Genomic DNA, 5,409 nt, shown 5'->3' on the forward strand with positions numbered 1-5,409 from the left:
AAGTTAAATAGATATAATACAAAAATATACTTAAACACATAAAAATGTTACTAGTAAATATAAAATTAACCCATATTTGAGAGAAAACAGCAGGAAGAAATAGACTTAGTAAACTAATTATTAATATATTCACTATAAAGAATTGATATAAATTGATGAAAAATAAAAATTAATGATATCAGGAAATTTACAAAAGAAGAAATACAACTAAATAGAAAATACCTCGAAAATTTTTGTTTCAGTTCTTTAATATTTTATTTATTACTTTTACTTTATGTGTATAAGTGTATTGCCTACATTTATGTAAGTGCATCCATGTTATGCAATGCCTGCAGAGGTCAGTAAAGGGTGCTGGGCCTCCTGGAACTGGAGTTAGGACAGTTTTTGGTCACCATGTGTGTGCTGGGAATCAAACCCAGGTCTCTAAGAGCACTGACTGCTCTTAACCTGAGCTATCTCTCTACCTCCTAGTTTCCTTTCTGTAGCTGTGATAAACACTATGACCAAAAGCAACTTGGGGAGGATAGGGTTTTTTTTATTTTTTATTTTTTTGGCTTATACTTCCAGGTCTGAGAGAAGTCAGGGCAGGAACTCAAGGCAGGGATCTGGAGCAGTAACCATGGAGGCTCGCTGCTTACTGGCTCACTCTTTCTCATGCTCAGCTGGCTTTCTTATACAACCCAGGATCACCTGCCCAGGTGTGGCACCACCTACAGTTGGCTGAACCCTCCCACATCATTCATCAATCATGACACTCTCTCACAGATAAGTCCACAGGCCACTCTGATTGAGGAAATTCTTCAATTGAGGATCCTTCTTTCTTGGTGACTCTAAACCATTGTGTCAAATTGACAATAAAAACTAACCTGGTTTGTGAAGTTTCAGAGGGAAGCAAAACTCCATAGGGGCCATTTGTATGATATTTTGGATTGCAAATCTGTGGAAACAAAACCTGCTGTGCTTTACTGAGCTGGTGATCTGGAGATGAAGAATCCACTGTGACTGATGAGACTGGAATAATTGAGGAAAAATCTTCTGTGAATTGGACCTTGTTTCTTCAGGGTCAGACAAGCATACAGAAGCTGTGGTCCAAAGAAGCCAAGGCTACATCTCAAGCTGGCAGCTGAACTTGGCAATGTGTAAGAGTCTCACCCCAATGGTGAAGACATGATATGTAGTCAAGGAGAGTAGCTGAGGCTTGGCACCACATGGCATGGTTAGAGAACCGACAGATGGACTCTGAGGCACCACTGGATAAGATGGGGTCTCAGTTGCACTGACGGCTCCAGGATTGAAGGGGTCATGCAGAGAAGCTGAGGCTTGGGACTGTGTGGCAGGGTCAGAGTCCCTAAAGAGAGGTCACCAGTAAAGGTGCAGTCTCAGTTGCAATGAGAACCCAGGATACTGGAGATGCCAAGATTATGGGACATCTGCCAAGGACAATGTGGAGTAAAGTCAGCATAAGCCTAGGAGATAAGTTGTGTAGTTGTGGATAGCAAAAGTGAAGGGACTGTCTGCCCAAGCCCTTTGGAGCCCAAAAGAGTATGAGTGAGTACCAGCTACAGGATTTGATTTACACTGCTGGAGTTTGGGTTTTGCTTTGATCTGATTGTTCCTGTGCCCCAAGTCCTTCCCTTTTGGAACAAGAAGTATTTAATTAAAAAAAATTTTTTTTCACAGGCACCTAACATATAAGAGACTTTTGGGGTTTTTAAGAGACCTTGAAATGTTAAAGTATTGAGCATTTTAAGGACTGTGGAACATCTAAAAGTTGGATTATGTTTTATATTGTGATATTAATATTAACATGGGGTCTTGAGGACAAAGAAAGGAACTGGCAAGAGTTGGATTGTGCTGTTAGCATTTATTATCATCTTGACACAGAATTGTTTCCATCAGATTGGCCTGTGGTCTGATCTGTGAGAGACTGTCTTGACTGATGATTGATATGGGAGGGCCTGGGCTGGAGAGATGGCTCAGCAGTTAAGAGCACTGACTGCTCTTGCAGAGGACCGGGGTTTGATTCCCAGCACCCACATGGCGGCTACGAACTGACCTTAACTCCAGTTCCAGGGTTATCCGACACCCTCTTCTGAACTCCGCAGCATTGCACGACACAGGTGCACTTACATACATGCAGGCAATACACTCATACACATAAAATTTTTTAAAAAATGGTAATAGGAGGGCCTAACCCCTGTGGGTGGCACGATCCCTAGGCAGGTGTTCCTAGGTTATGTAAGAAACCTAGCTAAGCATGAGTTAGAGGTGCAGCCAGTAAGCAGAGCTCCTCCATGGTCTCTGCTGCAGTTCCTTTCTCCAGGTTCCAGCCCTGAGTTCCTGCCCTGACTTCCCTCAATGATCGATTGTGACCTGCAAGTGTAACTTTCCTCCCCAAGTTGCTTTTGGCCATGGTTGTTTATCACAGCAACAGAAAAGAAAATTATAATACCCTGTTAGTAATCAAATGAATATAAATTAAAACGAGATGCTCTTTTAGTCCAGCATTTCTTACCCTGACACTACTAACTTTTTGGTTTGTGTAATTTTCTGCTACAGGGGCTGCATTATGCATTACAGGATATTTAGGAATATCCCTGACCTCTAGCCATTAGATGCCAGCAGTATTCCCCACTCTGATCATAATGATCCCAAAATTTATCTAGATATTGCTAAATGTTTCTCAGATAAATTTAAGGTCAATGGGACACTGTTCCAGTTGATCAAACTGGAAAACTTGTTAGCTTATGCTAATAACATAAGAGGGAACAATGACAATCTCCTAGACTTTGCTGGCAGGATGACAAAATTAGAACATCTGTAATTTTTTAGGCAACAGCTTTATTGGGATATGATTTATGTACCATACAATTCATAGGCTTAAGAATCCAATGACTTTGAGCATATTAACATTACCACATATCAATCTCTGCCAAATATCTAATGTTAGAAATTTTTCATCATTTAAAACAGCAGACTTTAAATCTCCTTTTTGTCTCTGTGATTTACCACATTCTGGATGTTTCATTTAGATGAAACCATTATAATAAGTGTGTGGCCTTTTGACTGGCTTCCTTCCCCAGACTAATTCTTTCATGAACCCTCTGTGTGTCTACCAGGCATCAGTACATTACATGTTGCCCAATACTTTCCCATTGTAAAAGATGGAGCAAAAAGAATCATTTATGAGTTAGGGATGTTGAAGGTATCATAAATAATAGGGTCAGGAACACCTGTGATGTACGAGTTTTGTGTGGACATACATTTTCATTCCCCTTGGACAGAGGAGTGAACTTTCTGAGCTTGTGATAATTCTATTTTCACATTTTTTCTGTTTTTGTAAATAAAGATTTATTGGGACACAGCCATGCACATTTATGGTTATATCATCTATGATTCTATGATTATCTTTAATTTTTTTCTATTTTATGTGTATGAGTGTATTGCCTACTTATATGTAAGCGCACCCATGTCTCCTTCCATGGAGGTTAGAAGAGGGCATTGGATACCCTGGAACTGGAGTTATAGATGGTTGTTAGCTGCCATGTGGGTGCTGGGAACTGAATCCAGGTCCTCTGCAAAAGCAGACAGTGCTCTTAACTGCTGAGTCATCTCTCCAGCTCCAAAATTTTTAAATTTATTTTTATTTTATGTGTATGAGTGTTTTGCCTGCATAAAGATAAGTGTACCCATGAGTACAATGCCTGTGGAGACCAGAGGAGGGCATCAGAGTCCCTGGAACTAGATTTACAGATGGTTGTTACCCATGTAGGGGCTGGGAACTAAACATGGGTCCTTTGCAAAAGCAGCCAGTGCTCTTAACCACTGAGCCACCTCTCCAGCCCCTCTATGACTATCTTTGTGGTAGAACAAGACAGTTAATCAGTTGAGACAGAAGCCACCTGCCCTACAAACACATTACTACCTTCTCTGTACAAAGTTTTCTCTCCTGTAGAACTTCTCAAATGTTCCCCAAAGCGTTCTATTTTACATTCCCATCATCAACTACAAAGTTTCCACTTTCTCCACATCTTTGTTCTCACTTTTTAATTATCTTTTTGAAAATCACTGTCACCCCTGTGATTCTGAAATTTATGGTTCTGATTTGCATTTCTATGAGTATTAACGATCTGAGTATCTTTATCTGTGCGTCTTGGTTATTTATGTATCTTCTATAGATACTCTTTGCTCATTTAGAGTTAGGTTATTGAGCTCTAAGTATTCTTTATACATTGTGGATGAAAACTTCTTAGGAGATAAGTGTTTTGCAAATATTTTTTCCATTTTATGCAGCTTTTTCATTTGATGGTACCATTTGCAGCAAAGAGGTTTGTTTCTTTACTATGAAGTTCATTTAATAATTTCCCCCTTTTTGCTAGTGTTTTTGACACCTAAGAAAGTACTCCTTGCTCCTATCCTCAGGCCTCTCTCCTGGACCAACACAGCTCCTCAGTGCAGTCCCCAGGAGTCCTTGGGGCCTATTCCCACCCCATCTGCCTTTGTGTCTCTGGGTGGCATGGCCACCAGCAGCCCTAGACCAGCATCTTTCCTGGGCCAGGCTCCCAGGCCAGTCCAACCCCCAAACTCCTGAGGCCAAAATCGTTCCTGGAGGGGTCCAGACCTTAGGAGAAAGCCTGAAAACATCTGACCCTCACCGGAATTGGGCCTCTGTGGGAACTCCTGAAGACAAAAGCCATCCAGTCACTCCAATATAAAATCAAAAGAGAGAACCAGAAGTCTAGGCAAACCAGCCTTTCATGCCCAAAAAGTAAACCACAAAGACACATAAAGTTTACAAAAAGAAGAAGACCTAAACTTGAAGGCCTGAGTCTCACACAAGAATCAGAAACTACAAAAGAAATTCACATGTCAAAATCACAGAGGAAAAACAACATGAAAAACCAAAATACCACATTGCCACCAAATACCAATAGTCCTCTAGAGGAGTACAATGAGAACCCCCCAGAGATAATGCAGGACATGGAACACAAAAGAACAATTATAAACATGATCAAAGAAATCAGTGATTTAAAGAACACACAAAGAAATCAAAGAACTGAAGAAAGATAGGGATAAACTTCTGAATGAATTCAGAAAAGAGTTAGAAATATTGAAGCATACTCAGGCTGAAATGAAGAAGGAAGTGAAACACTCAGTAAGCCAATTACAAACAACAGAAGAAAGCCTCCCAATAGGATAAACGAAATGAAAAACAGAGTACCAAGACTGGAAGACAAAGTGTATGAACTAGACTACTCAAGTAAAGATTAAGAAAATTTAAGAAATCACAAGAATGGAATATGCAGGAATTGTGTGACACCATAAAAAGACCAAGCTTATGAATCATAGGCATACAGGAAGGAGAAGAATCCCAAGACAATGGCATGGACCAGATCTTCAACAGAATTA

At 40.2% G+C, this 5,409-nt stretch overlaps 1 protein-coding gene across 8 annotated transcripts in view; it reads right to left on the bottom strand.

The window, feature by feature from the left end:
* The window catches only part of Tsga10 (testis specific 10), a 162,810-nt gene that overhangs the window by 24,744 nt on the left and 132,657 nt on the right, over positions 1–5,409 (bottom strand). The gene's annotated exons all lie outside the window — the stretch shown is intronic.

This window comes from Nannospalax galili, unplaced genomic scaffold (assembly GCF_000622305.1).
Source record: "Nannospalax galili isolate Female #2095 unplaced genomic scaffold, S.galili_v1.0 scaffold182, whole genome shotgun sequence".
NCBI lineage: Eukaryota > Metazoa > Chordata > Mammalia > Rodentia > Spalacidae > Nannospalax > Nannospalax galili.